The sequence below is a fragment of the Mytilus galloprovincialis genome, chromosome 2 (assembly GCF_965363235.1).
Source record: "Mytilus galloprovincialis chromosome 2, xbMytGall1.hap1.1, whole genome shotgun sequence".
NCBI lineage: Eukaryota > Metazoa > Mollusca > Bivalvia > Mytilida > Mytilidae > Mytilus > Mytilus galloprovincialis.
This window is the reverse complement of record NC_134839.1, coordinates 35,859,068-35,876,154: the sequence shown is the minus strand read 5'-3', so window position 1 is coordinate 35,876,154 and position 17,087 is coordinate 35,859,068. Positions and strand designations below refer to the sequence as shown.

General features: G+C 32.9%; 1 long non-coding RNA gene across 1 annotated transcript; it reads right to left on the bottom strand.

Moving 5' to 3' along the window:
• Positions 1-1,830: 1,830 nt before the first annotated feature.
• LOC143062221 (uncharacterized) lies at positions 1,831-16,298 on the bottom strand. The gene is made up of 5 exons (XR_012974615.1): positions 15,974-16,298; positions 14,341-14,405; positions 13,329-13,410; positions 7,060-7,294; positions 1,831-2,045 (listed from the first exon to the last, which is right to left on the bottom strand). It is a non-coding gene; the product is annotated as an uncharacterized LOC143062221 (long non-coding RNA).
• Positions 16,299-17,087: the final 789 nt, after the last annotated feature.

Sequence of the window (17,087 nt, the reverse complement as noted above, 5' to 3'; positions counted from 1 at the left end):
CATTCAAAGTAAAAAAAAAAAACACTGACAGCGCCATGGCTAAAGCAGAAAAAGACAAACAAACAAACAATTGTACCCAAAACAGAACAAAGAAAACTAAGTAAATGGAACCCAACAAAAAACGGGGGTCGATCTCAGATGTTTCAAATGGGTCAGCAGATCATGTTCCACATTTGGCACCCATCGTGTTGCTCATAACTATAGGATCGTTCGTGTTTGTTGACTACTTCCAAGGGTATAACTTGTCAAACGAACACTGCACAGTTTCATCATAAATGTGAATTTTTGTTTAAAAATTGAAAATAAACAATAAATAAAAAGAAAGCATTAAAAACTCATAATTCAGAAAAAACTGACAATATAGCATAAACGCAAAGAATAAAAAAGCCACACCAGTTAAAAAAACACTACACAGAAATATATTAACAAATTACATGAATGTTGTTACACAAATATATGAACTTTCTCAAACAAGTTTTATCAGTATATCCTGATCTGTTTTGGCTTGAACGTGTTAACGCTCTGACGTAACTTTTTTTTTGTTATAGATTACTTTATATCTAGCAAGTCATTTCCATAACAGTACAAGTTTCAAAATTATAATAGCTAAATTATTAAAATTCTCACTTCTTTAATTCGAAATTTTATTCTATAGGTATCACTAGCTCAGTAGTCCTTATTTATGCGCTGATAGGAATTTTCATTGATATTGTCTTATATATATGGTCTTTTGGAAAATGTTGTTTCTGCTGTATTGAGACCCATTTACCAAGGAATTTGTTTTGCATGCATACGTAAAATAATGCGGTTTTTATCCAACGTTGATTTTCTATTTAGACTTGTTCATATTTTTTTCGTTCGGTTTGTAATACATTTACCTACGGGTTTATATGATCCGTTCATTCCATTTCGACTCTTTTAAAATTCAAGAGTCTATCCTTAATTCAGGTAAATTGTATGGCCTTCCAAATACCGTTTTGATTCCTACCATCACTGAAGAGACATTAGCTATGATAATTTTGAAAAGTAGGTTATATAGTTTTTAAATAAAACATATCAAATAATTCCTAGCATTTATCATTTGTTTTAATGGCTTTTAATACTTGTACGGTTATGGAAATGACTTGTTGTTAGATAGAAAGTAAACTATAAAAGATGTAGTTATACAAATATATGAACTTTCTCAAACATGTTTTATCAGTATATCCTGATCTGTTTTGCCTTTAAGTGTTCACGTTCTGACGTAACTTCCGGAGCACCTGAGACCCTCCCTTCGTGTTGCTAAGTCTTTAGTTTTTATCCTGTTTCTTGTTTACTAATATTTGTCAGTTTTCTTTTTCTTTTTTAGCCAACGCGTGGTCAGTTTATTTCGATCTATGAGTTTGACTGTCCCTCTGGTATCTTTCGCCCTTCTATAATAGTAGTTTCTAGAATACATAAACTGGCAGAATTTTGGACAGCAACTTTTTTATCAAGGAAGCAAATTGTTGGGTTCAGATAAACCAGGCTGTCTTCAGAGGTGTTATAAATCGTATATAACTGGCATCTGACTTCCTTGGTAAAAATGCAAAGAATAGTGGAAACATACCTCCATCAACAAGTGCGTGTAAAATGTACATTGTAAATAAGTTTATACTTTTTTATAATTGATATTTTAGGGAATAAACAATTTTCAAAACAAATATTACACTTAGTACAGATCTGAGAGTAATCGCAGTTGCTGGCAGCTAGTTAAAAAGCTAATTACAACTAATAAAAAAATCATGAAAGTTCTGAGATAGAAAATCGAGAGAAAAAAAATTTAAGACTATGAAAAAATTGTTGAATCGATACGAATGGTATTTTGTTTTATATGTGTCGATTAAAATATCATACACTAATAAAACTGGAAATGATCCAAAAATTAATATACACGAATAAAATTTATAAACCATATGGTTGGGCGGTTCAAAAAAGTAAAATTGTAAATTTCAGATTCACAGGTAAACATTATTTGTCTGTCTGGTCATTCAATTGGCCATGTCTCACTATCAACACGAACAATTCTGCAAAAGATAATAATATAAATACATTATAAAATTAATTAACAATAATGTTTACAGAACAGTTTCCGTAAAACATGTTTTGACCTATAATGGTTTACTTTTATAAATTTTGATTTGGATGGAGAGTTGTGTAATTGGCAATCATACCACAACTTCTTATATTTTGGCTTTATAAATATTTTGATATGAGCGTCACTGATGAGTCTTATGTAGACGAAACGCGCGTCTGGCATACTAAATTATAATCCTGGTACCTTTGATAACTACTTATACATTGAATTACTACTTATACATTGAATTATTAACAGGTTAAACGATTACCATGAACTATAATGGTTTACTTTTATAAATTGTGACTTGGATGGAGAAGTGTGTCATTGTCACTCATACCACATCTTCTTATACATCCTTGTTTCAGGCCACAATTTACATCAAACCAATCTGTTTAGTTACCATTTACTTTAACACAAGACTGTACATTGTTATAAAGAGAATAAAGAGATTTTAACATTTTTGAACTAATACCAATTGTTTTTAATTTACAAAATAATAAATTTCTATTTATCCAATCGTAAGCTTTTTTGAAGTCAATGAATACCACATATGTTGATTGTTTACGAAGTTTTCTAGTTTCTATAATAGTAGACAATGTACTTAAATGGTCAACAGTACTACAACCTTTTCTAAAACCGTTTTGCTCGTCACATAGGAAGTCAATATCATCAAGCTTATATGTTAGTCGAGAGTTCAATACTCTACAATACAGTTTGTAAGAAACTGATGCCAAAGTCATACCACGGTAAGACAAGGGATCCCTCGGATCTGATGTTGAGTTTTTTTGAATAGGCGTTATAATCCCTTTTGACCCCATTGCTGGAACTTTACCAGAGTCAAAACAGATATTGAAAACTCTAGTTAGTGCAATTTACATAGTTTGGTTTTTGTACAATTCAACTGGTATTTCGTCATATCCAGGTGATTTACCATTTCACAATCTAACATATCATCATATAAAACATCTACATCATTTTCACATATATTTGCATCACTATCATCAATTCTATTAAACATATTACAGAAATCACACTTCCATTTATTTAAAACTTCATCTTTATCACTAGAAATTTGACCATTATCTAATTTCACTTCCATGGGAATATAATTTTGGCACTCACTACCTACACCAATTTTTCAATTTTTTCGCCAAAACTCTTTTGGGTTTCCACACGAATTACTCAATTCTTCCTGCATGGAGTACCAATATTGGCGTTTTGCCTTTTGGACCGCTTTATCAAATAGTTTCCTTTTATTAACAAATACTTGTCGAAAAAACTTTTTCTGATTTTGAATTTTACATTTAATCCATATTTTTTCGGATGCACAAACGTCGTTCCATAATTCAGTTAACTCCTCACTCCACCAAGGTTTCTTACATCTCCTTCTTTTATTATTATCGCCGTCGGATAAGACAATCACTTTAGATGATTATTTTGTAGACATTTCTGTTTTAATAACATTCACAAATGCATCATACATGTTGTTAATCTGGTCTTGCGTTACATTTGAAATTTCCAAATTTTGAATAATAATATTAATATCATTCAGAGCAGATTCCGAACTGAGCCAGTCTTCTGGTATATTTTTGATGTCATATTTGGTTTTAGTTTTACGATTGTTTTTTGGTTGGGCAGCATTTTTATTACTTTGACTAAATTTCAACGTTATTTCCCAAGTAAGTAGAGAGTGATCTGGGATAATTTTCTGAAGGTCAAATTTACCATAAGCACATATTTGCTCTATAATTAAACTAGTTCTTGTAACTTTAAATTTGTTGAAAATATCCAGCATTTCGTACGGTACTACGCAGTAATCCACAACGCTCAGACCGCGGGTCGATACATAGGTGTAATCATTTAATAGGGTATTTATTCCATTTAAAATACAACAGCTAACATCTGTAAGAAATTCACAAAAAACTTTCCCATAACTGTTACATTGAAAGTCTACACTATGCCTATCAGGAAGATTATTAATACCAGTGATTGAATCAACAAAGTCCGAACATCGGCTATTCTAGTCACCACACATATAGAAGGGGTTTCCTTGAGGAACAGTGTATACTTTAGTCATTAAGTTGTCAAAGAATTCATGTACGTTAACTGCACGTGTGGAATTTTCGGGAGGAAGATAAACAACACAGACATAAAGAACGTTATTGGCATTGGTTTTATTCTCAAGTTTAATCCATAACATTCCCTCAGTGTCATTATCTGCAATTGTAACATCAAATTCATTGCATATGCTATTTCGTATTAAAATTCCAACGCCACCCGATCCGGATTTTGCTCGGACATGAATATGTTTACGATTAAGACCGAACCACTGATAACCTTCAACGCTAATAACTTTAGCTCCAGTAAGATGCGTCTGCGCTAGTCCAAGTATATCCAAATTATAATGTTTTACACATGAGATTAAAAACATATATTTATCGCTATTTACATCAGACTTCCAACCATTAATATTCCAAAATCCGCAATTTATGTATTTATGCCCACCACGGCTATTTTGATTTTGACCTCCTCCGTTCTGACCTCTGTAATTTCCTCGACCCCGACCGTTCAAATTCCTTTCTGACTGATTATGGCTATTATAGTTTGTATTGCAATTATCATTGGTAGATTGTCCATTTCTATACGTTGATCTTTGATCAGTGTTATGGCTATTTCCACCTCTAGTGTTTCCACGACCACGATCATTTCGTCTGTAATAGCCACGATTACCACTCACATTATTGATTATCGTATCGTCTCGGTCACCGCGTCTTTGTGTATTGGTGTCGGTGTCGTGTACTTTTAACGTGTCTAGACCTTACCACTGATCCTCTGATCTCAAGCTTGTCGTTACCAATTGCGTTGACAATACTTCTCAAATTAGAGTTCAATAGTCGTTGTGCGCTAGGAATGGCATTATTGATATAGACATCTTTATAGATACGAGTCTTTCTTAATTCACGTTTTTTCTTCATTACCTTTTGTTTGTCATCCTTATTTTGTAATTTAACTATAACAATTCCGTGTTTGCCTGTGTGGTTATTCTTTTTTCCGCTCTACAGCGGCAACTTGTATACTATTTAAGTGTATTCTATGGTAGCCGGATGCGGCCATTTCGCCTTTTCGCGTTTTCGTGTTTTCTTCCTTCACTTTGCAAACGCGAAATCGGGAAATCGGGAAATCGAGAAATCGAGAAAGCGAGAAAGCGTTTTCGCGTTTTTGCTTTCTCGTTTTCTCGATTTCCCGATTTCCGTATTTCTCGATTTCCCGATTTCCCGATTTCACAATTTCTCGATTTCTCAATTTCTCGATTTCCCGATTTCCCGATTTCTCGATTTCTCGATTTCTCGATTTCGCTTTCTCGCTTTCTCGATTTCCCGATTTCTCGATTTCTCGATTTCTCGATTTCGCTTTCTCGATTTCTCGATTTCCCGATTTCCCGATTTCTCGATTTCTCGATTTCGCGTAAAAGTGAAAGGAGAAAACGCGAAAACGTTAAAAGGCGAAATGGCCGCATCCGGCCACCATAGTATTCCAACTTTGATTAAATCGTCAACTTTATAAGCAATATTTTCTTTTTCTGTTTCGGGAAGATTTTTGATCACCAATGAGAGATTGTCTTCACTGATCACTTGAGTTTGCTTTTTATTTTGTTTAACCACATCTGAATATGATTGTTCTAAGGAGACGACTTTTTCGGATACTGTTTTTCATTTGTTTTAAATTCTTCTCTAACTTTTTTCATTTCTTCAGACACTTTTTGGTCGATCATATTCGTCACTTGTTTTGGAATGTTAGTTTCAATATCACCCATCCGTTTAGTTAAGATGTCACAAAATTTTTTCATGCTATTGGCTAGCCCAACCACTAAATTCTTTAGCTCACATATATCATCGAGTTTGTCTGAACAGTGTTTATTTTGTGTACATTGACTGTGAGGTGACCCGTTAATCAGATTTACACGGTTTTTGTGTACAGTTTCTGGTTTCAGTTTTTTTGCATTTTTCGAATAGAGATCGGAATCGGAATCGGAATCAGATTCATGCGGTCTTTCTAATCGATTGTTATTACTCACAGTTTTCTCATTTAGTAAATCGACATGGATATCCGCCGTTGTTATTAATTGGTTTACTACTGACGTCGCCATTACTGACTGGACATACGGTCCTACAGATTTTGAATTTAGCGGGTCGAATTCTAGTAGGTCAAGTCCCTGCATTTCACAGCATCAATATCTTATTTGGCCTTTAGTGACTCACTAGTATAATTGTTTATGGTTCTAAATCACAAAAATCCACATACAATTCAGAAAAATTTAGATTTTTGTTCTTCGAAAAAAAGACGACCATTCAAATCGACATATGCGCAATCATTATATAACAAGCTGTTACGGTTAACGACCAATTTGACATAGAACGTTCATATTTATCTTTTGGAAATACTTGACATTGTGTGAATTGCAGACCTGTTCTTTAAGATAACAATTTCAGTAAGCAAAACTTTTTTTCTGTTACCTTAGTGCACATTTTACCATTATGATTTTTCATTTTAGTGAATGTTTTGAAAGATCTTCGGATGCCGAGGACTACTGAAGGGTCTTTTATTTAAGTTTCATCGAATTATCATCTCTATTTAAAGTGTGATGAATATGAACAGAATGCAAAAAGAATTCCTTTTGTATAGCATTAATAAGAATTTTCGTTTTTAAAGACAATTCATTTTAATCAATGCAACAAAAAAGAAATCAGTATATTGTTTTAAATAAGATGACAAGCTTTGAAATATCTTACAGTGACGCTCGAATAAAAATTGTTTGTTTTGTTAATTATTCCTATTCTTATACAATCATTTATACATGTTTTTTTTCGAAAGTATAGTACTTGTATCTAAATCAGATCAAGAAAGTTCAGTAAAGTGGTTTTTTGGCCAAATTTACTTCCTTCATACTGATTTATGTTTACCTCTCACATATGAAGTAATAAGAACTCCCACAGCTCGCATCAGCCCATTGATAGTTAGTTTCCCATGGATCACAGCGCCAATATGTTAGACAGTCTTGATTAAATACATTGTCTGGTTGCATGAAGAATGCTGACCTTCCCCAGTTAGTAAAGGCCAACGGTAGGTTAGGTTGGTTCCAGTGCCAAGCCCCTTCATTCGGCATATCTGAACCTCCCAACCATACTCCACTGCTTCCTAAAATTAGGAATAAAAGAAACTTTATAATTTATCACACTACAGGTAAAGAGCTAAACTTAATATTACCAATAAGTGTATAAAGTAAAGAAGCTTTGTGAAATAAACGTTGTCTATTGTCTTTAAATTAAATGATCATTCGGCAGTTCTGCTGGCATATCTCTATGTTTTGTCACAGGCACTTGTCTCAGAAAAAAAAATTTCTATCTACCTTTATATAACACAAGGTACTTAACTTTCTTTTTAGAAAAATGTCAGTTTGTGACGAATATCCGTTATATACCGCTTTATAGGCTGTAAACCCCACTAAAACTTGTTATATGGTAAATCTAAATTGATTTATCTTTACAATGGTGTATAACATGCCTACATTTGATTTTCGGAATCATCCGTAGCAATCCTACCAAAGTATGTCAATTGTAATAATTTTGCAAACCGCTGAAGAATTGGTAATAAACGCTTAAAGTCTCCTTGTATATCTCGGTTTCCGATTGGTCAATTCTATGGGAAAGTCTAAATGATTCTCGGAGTTATCTGATCTTGTTTCATTTCATACGTAAAGTCAAGAGAGAGTCTGCATGACATTGACGTCATGGGAAAATTTGTAACTTATTAGACATAACACAAACAACACTTGTTACATTTTTTTCACGGTATATTATACAATTTTACTAACTGTATGATAAGTTCTATTCATACGAAAACTAACAGTTTTTCTGAAACAATTTTTATATTTAATCATTTACTGCGAGACGTGTATTGCCAATTTTGTGTAGGTTGACGAAATAATTACGATTGACATACTTGGGTAGGATTGCTTCGGATGATTCCGACAACAACAGTAGGCGTGTTATACACCATTGTGAAGATATATCAATTTAGATTTTGGCATAAGTTTTAATGGGGTTGACAACCGAGACACGGCATGTTTAATGGAATTTCGTCAGTGTATGACATTTTTCAAAGTCGCGAGTTTAGTACCTTGTGTTATATAAAGGTATATAGGGGAAAACAATTCTGAGACGAGTGCCTGTGTGTTTTGTGCCTCATATAGCAAGTAAAGTAGTGATTTGGTTCAGCTGAAAAATGTTACAAATAAGCACTTCGGAAGCTGTAAAAAGATTTTTAGTTTGAGTTAGAACTGATGAGGTTTTCTATCATTTTGATAAAATTTGTCCAAAAGTAGTACAAGACTCTGTAAACATATTATTGAGAAAGCGCAGGATGGATTTTTTAATTTTCTTATTTTGTCTTACAGAAATGAACTAAACGAAATTTATTTTACATGCACACGTATAAAAATTGCGGTTGGTAAAAACCTCATATGTATATACGAGTCTAAATTGAAAACTACGTTCAAACCTATGATTGCGTTGGATAAAACTGCAATTTGTATACGTGCATGTAAAACAAATTTTGTTGTAGAAGGGTCTAAATACAGTACAAACAACATTTTCCAAAAGACCAAAAAAGTGAAGAAGTATATTTAAACAAAACGCATTTGACTAACAGGTCGAACAACTGATGTTCTTTAACCCTGCTGACTGCCATTGGCGATTGCCAAATAAAATTGATCACAAGATGTACCAAAATGGATCTTAATATAAATTTAATACTAAACAGAAAACAATTAACTTGTGGCCACAATGTTATGCCACAAACAGAAGGTGTTAATATTTTTTGTACACCAGATACGGATTTCGACAATAAATGTCTCTTCAGTAATGTTAGGGATCGAAAAGGTATTTGGAAGGCCATATAAAATGTACCCTCATTTTTAGATAGACATATATATGAGGGAAAATCAGGAACAACAGAAACACCGAACTGTTACAAAAAAAACGCCAACATACATAGAAACGGACTATTTGATAACAACTGCCATATTCCTGACTTGGTACAGGATAAAAGATACCATGGGGACAACAATCAAAGTACTGAAGTACTGAACATCGGATGACCGCAAGTTCTTGTGGATGGTCAACATCACTTGTCACATCTCTATACTTTTAACTTTTTTGGATTCGAGCGTCACTGGTGAGTCTTTTGTAGACGAAACGCGCGTCTAGCGTATATACTAAATTTAGTCCTGGTATCTATGATGAGTTTATATACATGAAACTGAGGTTTATGTACACAGATATTTTTTTCTGAGACAAGTTCGTGAGTAGATGATGAATAAATTACTGGAAATTCAACCTCACCAAAATACCTTATAAATTGTAGCGATATCAATGTTTTTTTGTTATGTATTATATTTACATGTATATATAATTTTCATACATTTGTATATTATTCTATTCTACTGTTCTAATATTAGTGTAGTGCAAGTGCATGGTGAACACTCTTCTGTAAAATATCGATTTTTCTAAAAGATTGAAAATGAGTCGGCATTCATATTATCCCGCAAAAACAATCTTCCAAGCAGAGTTACCGGTCCTTGTCAGGATTGTTTTTAAACGTTCTTGAGATATTCTTCCGCATGCTTAAACACAAGTTTTCGGTACGTGTGCATAGATATTATCAATATTTACTTGCTATATATATAGAGTCTATAAGAATCTACCAACCAGTAAACTTAATAGGTATTGGATCATCAAAATTGACAATACTACACAAACAGGAAAAATTATATGAGTCTGAAAGATTGTGTAACAATACCGATAAATAGATGGAAAACAAAACACTAAAAAGTGTTGAATATCATTGCACAAAGATGGAAAAACTGAACAGATGATATAAATTATACAATAATTGCAAATATTTCGGCTCAACAAATGGCCTTCTTCGGTGACAAAAGTTTTAACAATAATGAGATATAATGTATAAGGTGTAAACATAGATCACTAATAATACAGGTAAGTTTTGGTCGATTGATTTTAATCCAAAATCCTGAATATAATAATATAAACACTAGACTGTAAATTTAATTATTTCTTTCTATTGATTCCATCTGGATGGAGGACACCCAGTGTTTTTATCCAAAATCTCTCCCGATTTTCTCTTTGCCTATTTTGCCATGTACAATCCTGTTCGATCACAAGGATCTTCATGTGATCAAAATCTTTCAGATTGTGATCTGGTAACCTGAAATGTTGGCTGACAGGAATATACGTTTTTTTTGTGAGGTCACTCCTGTGGCCATTGAGGCGTTTGTGAAATGGCTGCATAGATTCACCAACATATTGGAGACCACATCTAGGACACTCAAGAACGTAAATCACGTTTGAGCTTTTGCAGTTGACATTGCAGAAGATCTTGTATGTCTTTTCTGTGGTCTTACTATATATATAAACATATACATAACGACAAAACATTTTCATATTATCAATTTATGTTCTAAACAAAAATATTTTTATCAGTATTCATTGATGAGAAGTAATTATAAAAAAACAATAAGGAATGTTATTTTGCACTCGTTAATATCCGTGTATTCATCATGTTCATAGATCGGTTACAAACCCAAAACGAAAGTTACGTAATGGAAATCTAGGCGATAGTAATATATCGGAATGCCCTCATGGTCATCGCGATGTAAAAATCCGAAATCGTCAGTAGACAGATTATGGCAAAAAAAAAAAAACCCACATCATTTCAGAAAAATGTTATTCGTCTAGCTTTAGAAACCAATATGATCGCCATTAGAAACGAGGGATAAACTCCAACGCTCGACAAAGTCATGCAGTTTTTAACTGACTTGTGTCGTGTTGTTCATTTCAAATCAAATCCGATCATAAGTTGATTTCAGGATTACAATTCCGACAAGATATCTGTGGGCATTTTTAAACACAGGAGTGATTTTTAATTTCTCTATTATTGACAGACATTATACCGTTGGCTTTCCCGTTTAAATGGTTTAACACTAGTCATTTTTTGGGCCCTTTATATATAGCTTGCTGTTCGGCTTGAATCAAGGTTCCGTGATGAAGACCGTTCTTTTACATATAACAGTTTTTCTTTTACAAATTGTGACTTGGAAGGAGAGTTGTCTCATTGGCACTCATGCCACATCTTCTTATATCTATATAACATTGTGTAAGAGTCGAAGATACGTGTCCTATCCTAAATATCGTTCAAATCAATAGACAATTTTCTTATTAACAACTTTTTAATTCAGCCAAGAGTAACGTAAAGAAGTAAAATCAAGCTTTGAACTGGTTCATATTTTGGAGGAAATAAACTGTTTTGTGTTATTATTAAACGACAAAATAATCGAAAAACAGTAAACTTTCCACCCAAAGTGCACACATGTTATGTTTGATTTAAATTCTTTTAGTTGCTCTTATTTAACCTGTCCCAGGATATCTAACAACAGATAAGGTAACCTGTCGAAAAAATAATATTATCCGGAGCCAAAAATCGTATAGAAAATGTCTACTATATGTCCTTCATTTTCACAAATATGTGTACTAGTATTTTGCAACATGTCATGCCCTGTTATATATGTCAGCGTCAGCGCCAATAATTATCAAAAACGTTATTGAGGATAATTCAAATTATGTTTTTATGTTTTTGCAAAACAGAACTGTAAAAAAGCACTGATATGCAACATCGACATGAAGCAAGTACAAAATATCCCCCCCCCCCCCCCAAAGCCACATGCTTATCTTTGTGAAATTGTTTGGAATTCCTGTATAGCTTTTAATTGGTGCAGTCGTCATACACGCTTGGTTTAATGCCAAAGCTCAAATGTTGTCACAAAACACTAAAACATAAAAGTTTACGACAAAAAAAAATACTTTTTTTTTCAAGTCTACATTTATTTATCATTTAACTGTCTTGGTTCGTATGTTTGGTTATAAGATTAATTAATTGATTGACTGACAGTTTATGACACAAAGAAAAACATATTCCCTATTGAGTAATTTATTGATTGTGATTCTATCGGCAACGTCCAGTGATAAATATTTAATAGAAACTCCTAATTCATGGAATGATATATGTTCCATCCTCCAATTAAAGAGATTGTCCGGGATAAATTTTATCGGTTATACAATGCACGGGTTTAGGTTTCTGAACAATCAGGGGGGAGGGGGGAAAGGTAGGACCTGGAGCCGTTTCAATTATACGTTTTCGGGTAAGTGGATTCCGAACATGTTTATTTGTAATCATGATATTTCTAGAATCATGCAAGGATTTTTAACACCCGTCACCTTTCCCTTCCGGAGCACCTGTGATCACCCCTAGTTTTTTGGTGGGGTTCGTGTTGTTTATTCTTTAGTTTTCTATGTTGTGTCATGTGTGCTGTTGTTTGTTTGACTTTTTCATTTTTAACCATGTCGTGGTCAGTTTGTTTTAGATTTATGAGTTTGACTGTCCCTTTGTATCTTTCGTCCCTCTTTCCTGTACCAAATCAACAATGAAATAAGTAATATTGAAATGGTCCTTTTATCAAATGTCTAAACTCTAGACTCTCGGCGACTCTCAATTCTCAATTGTCTTATATTTAATGCGTTTCTCTCAGTTTTAGTTTGATTCCCCGATATTGTTTTTTGTCCATAGATTTACGATTTTTGAACAGCGGTATACTACTGTTGCCTTTATTTATAAAACAACACTCATACTTTCACATTAACTTCTAAGTATTAAACCGGATAATGTTAAACTTTTACAGTAACTTCTATAATATAATTTATTTGCAAAAATCATCAGCTTTATGTCTAATTAGTGGTTTTTAAAAATATGTAACAGTAATTTCATTTATATAAAATCTTATAAGTATATTGGTCTATACGAATATATATATATATATAAATAAAATGTAATGATTTATTAATACTGAATTGTATGCTTCTTGATATTTAAGGCCATATTATCCGTCTTGCATGATCAGCATTAATTGAATAATTCCTTTGCTTATACCGAACAGCAAGCCACAAATGACTAGTGTAAAACTGTAGAAAGCACTAAACAGCAAACTTTCCCTCAAAATTGTACCGATTTTAATCTTGAATTTACTATGCAAAATATATCATATAATTCTCTTTCTTACATTGCGTTATTATTTTCATCTTTTAATTAAATATTGACCTACGCATGGTAAGAGATTGCACAAATTGGTCTTCATCTGTATTACTTATAGTTGCTAGTCTCATACCAAAACTGTCGCAGTAGTTCTAAAAGATAATAACACAGTTTTATAAAAGAAATACAAAAACGGAAGAAATGTGCATATGTGAAAACTGTAATGGCTAGCAATACAATTTTAGTTCTAAAAAATAACTGCTTCCAACTATTTGATTAATACGCCTTGTTTGTTCTAAAATAAATATCTTCTTTAAAAATCAACAAAATTACAATACTGCTATTACCAATGTTATTTCAACTTATCGGCGGAGCTTACGTTTTAATTTGCATAAGTACAGTTTACTTGAAGATGTGTGAGATTAGGATGATTGCCGTTATAATTATTACTGATTTCTAATCACTTATCAGTGTCATCAAAGAAATTTACAAAAGAATGACTGGACACTTCATAGATGAGTTTATCCTAAAACACCTATCTATAGATGAACTGGTTTATTATGAGCAAACCGGTTAAACTCCGCCCAGTCAAGTGAAATAAATCGGATAATATCATTAAAATATTTTACCTTTTTTCATGATTAACTTAAGTAATGAAAAGCAATCTCATTGTGAAAAGTCTCAAAATACAACATAAGTTCAGTTGGGAAGATTATTGTAATCATAAGTGTTGAACCTGATGTTCAGTAGTTGTCGTTCGTTGATGTGGTTCTTTAGTCGTTTTCTAGTTTCTCCTTTACTATATATATTAGAATTGGTTTTCGTGTTAGAATGGTTTTACACTAGTAATTTTGGGGCCCCTTTATGGCTTGCAGTTCGGTGTAAGCCTAGACTCCATGTTGAATACAGTAATCGTTTTTCTTTTAGAAATTGTGACTTGGATGGAGAGTTGTCTCATTGGTAATCATACCAAATCTACTTCTTTCTATTTACATATTATGAAATCAATACTTGAGGAAAGCCATGAAACTGCTCTTATAGCTTAAAGGTAAATAAATACATTTGATATATTCACTACTTACTTGTGCATCATACCAGTTCAATGTATTCCCAAAGTAGAAGAAAACCTTGTTTTTGTAATTAGTACCTGAAAAATACATTCACATTATTGAGGTCCAACATAATAAAAACAGGTAGTACTAAATTTTAATGACAACATGCATTTAATCTATGTGTTCTTTACAAGACTGAGGCGGTGCGGTATAATTTATAATAAAACAACTATCCACCAGAGTTCAAACGAAGTAGCGGTTAATCAATTTTAAGCCCCCGTACGACATTCAACAATGAGAAAAAACCATACCGTAAAGACGGCTTTAAAAGATTATGAGATGAAAAATATGAAACAATTCCAACGGTAAAACTAATATAATGGCTAAGCTTAAAACAAAAAGATTAAGGAAAAATAAATTTGACAGACGAAAACCACTGCATATTTTACAGGTGTTATTGTGTTCTAATTACTTTAATTGTATGGCTACATATCAAGTTTTGTCATTTGATTTTGCCATGTGATAAGAGACTTTCCGTTTGAATTTTCCTCGGAGTTCAGTATTTTGGGGATTTTACTTTTTCTGAATATTTTGTTTTTCTTCAGAATTGAATGCTCCTTTTTGTAAACTCATTGGGGTGTAAATATGTTGACCGAAGTACAATTTGTATGAAATGGGGAAGCGTTTCATTCTAAAAATATGCGCACGGTCAACGCTTTTACAATCCTATGAAATTACCAAAAGAAGCATTCAATATTTATAATTAAATGTTTTAGCTATGATCATGAAAACACGATGATTTCTATCTTAGTTTTGCAGTTATTAACCCGTGCATTTTACTGTGGGAGCTCATGTCTTTATGAATGTTAACTTTTATTTTGAAATGAAAGTTATTTCAGGATAACACAAGATTGCTATTAGCCAATCAAAATAACGTATCATAATGAAACATACTTGCAATGTAATTATATACTGATGAAAGGCAAATGGATGTTCACAAAGTTGCATTCTTTAATTCGGGATTCGGTGTTGAAATTTTTAACTTAGATTGAAGATAATCACAAAAGGACTATTTTGAAAGTTCGCATACACCATAATTTTAGTATGTAAAAAAAGACATGTAAGCAAAATTTACACACACTTATAGAAAAAAGGATCACTGAAAAGTTCCTTTTATTCTAATGTTTCGGAAAATCTGAAGTAAAATTTAAGTTGCATTTATATGAAGAGTGACGCACAACCAGGCTTTGTTAAGAATTGCAGGCCATATAGTATCTTCAATGTGGTAATTGTTTTGATTACCAACTATATGGATTTGATACATATGACTGAAGGCTCTGTAGAGGCAACACGCGTCTGCCAAATAAAAAATAAGCCTAATAGCCTTGGTTTTTTTTCACTTTTCTAGTACTATTTTAGCATGGAAATTATCATGACAGGCAATTATACATCATTACATGTACCACTAAAAGTGTTATTTAATTGAAATGTATAAAAATAGGAAGATATGGTAGGACTGCCAATGAGATAAATATCAACAAGAGACAAAATGACAAAATGACACAGAAATTAACAACTATATAGGTCACTGTAAGGTCTTTAACAATGAGCAAAGAAAATGTAAAACAATTCAAACGAGATAAGTAACTACTTCGTTTCTTACCTCTTCTTAGAAATAACCACCCAGTTGCTGATTCAGTTTCGTCATGGCAACGACTATTTCCCAGAATGCATTCCTTTGTTAAAACGTTATAGTTAGCAAAACAGCAACCACTGTTTTGTAAGCAAAGGGAAGTACAAGCAAGCTTAGAATGTACTATTTTAGCCGGAGTATTAACAGAAATTCGTTTGTCCCTCTCAGTGATAAAACCAACAACGTTCTTGGCATTCACGAAAAATAAGGTGCACGGTATTAAAAAAGTTCCAATAAGCAGAAATGTTCTATTCATTGTGTCCTACTCTTTGACTTCGGAGTAAATGGATGTGTCATTGGTCTAAGTTACAGTCAGACTATTTTCCTGCGTAGAACGTGTATATATCTGATCATTGCATTTTGTCTATCTTGTTTATTTAAGGACATGTTTAATTGATAGAATACTTTGTCGAATGCAGTTCAGAGGAATAATAACAATGAACTAAAAATCATTAATATTGAGGCTCCCGCAGGGTCAAAAACGACCTGCGACCTCTGGGCTTTTTAGAGGCGACTTTCGACTTGAGGGCCTTCTAAAAACGACATGCGACCTGTAAAATTTGGAAAAAAACGACCTCCGACCAACTTCCATCCTCTGTGTTAGGAAAAAAACGACCTACGACCTGTACATTTCCATTAAAAACGACCTCTCGACGAATTTTAAAGCGACCTTGCGACCTGAGGGGGTTACCCTGTAGGAGCCTCAACATTCAGTTACAGTTTTTCCGAACTTTATCCTAATTGTCTAGTAAGTAATATTTGAAAATGTTTGAATACCCAGTAGGATTTCCAGTGAACGAAAGAAGATAAATCGAGACAGTCAACAATACCGGTGACGGATCGATACTGATAAAAACTTATTTCTTTATGATAATTGTAAATTTTAGAGAAATTACTTTTTTTTAACTGTGTTATTAGATATATACATGCAAAAACAAGATGTTTTATGTTCAGTATTTATCGAGATAAATGCTTCAGAGTCTTGTAAAACTGAAATTTAAAAACTACCAACCTTTGCTACATATTGATAAACAAGATTGCATTTCCTTTAAATCAGTTAAAGGGTCTTATGGATTACCTAATC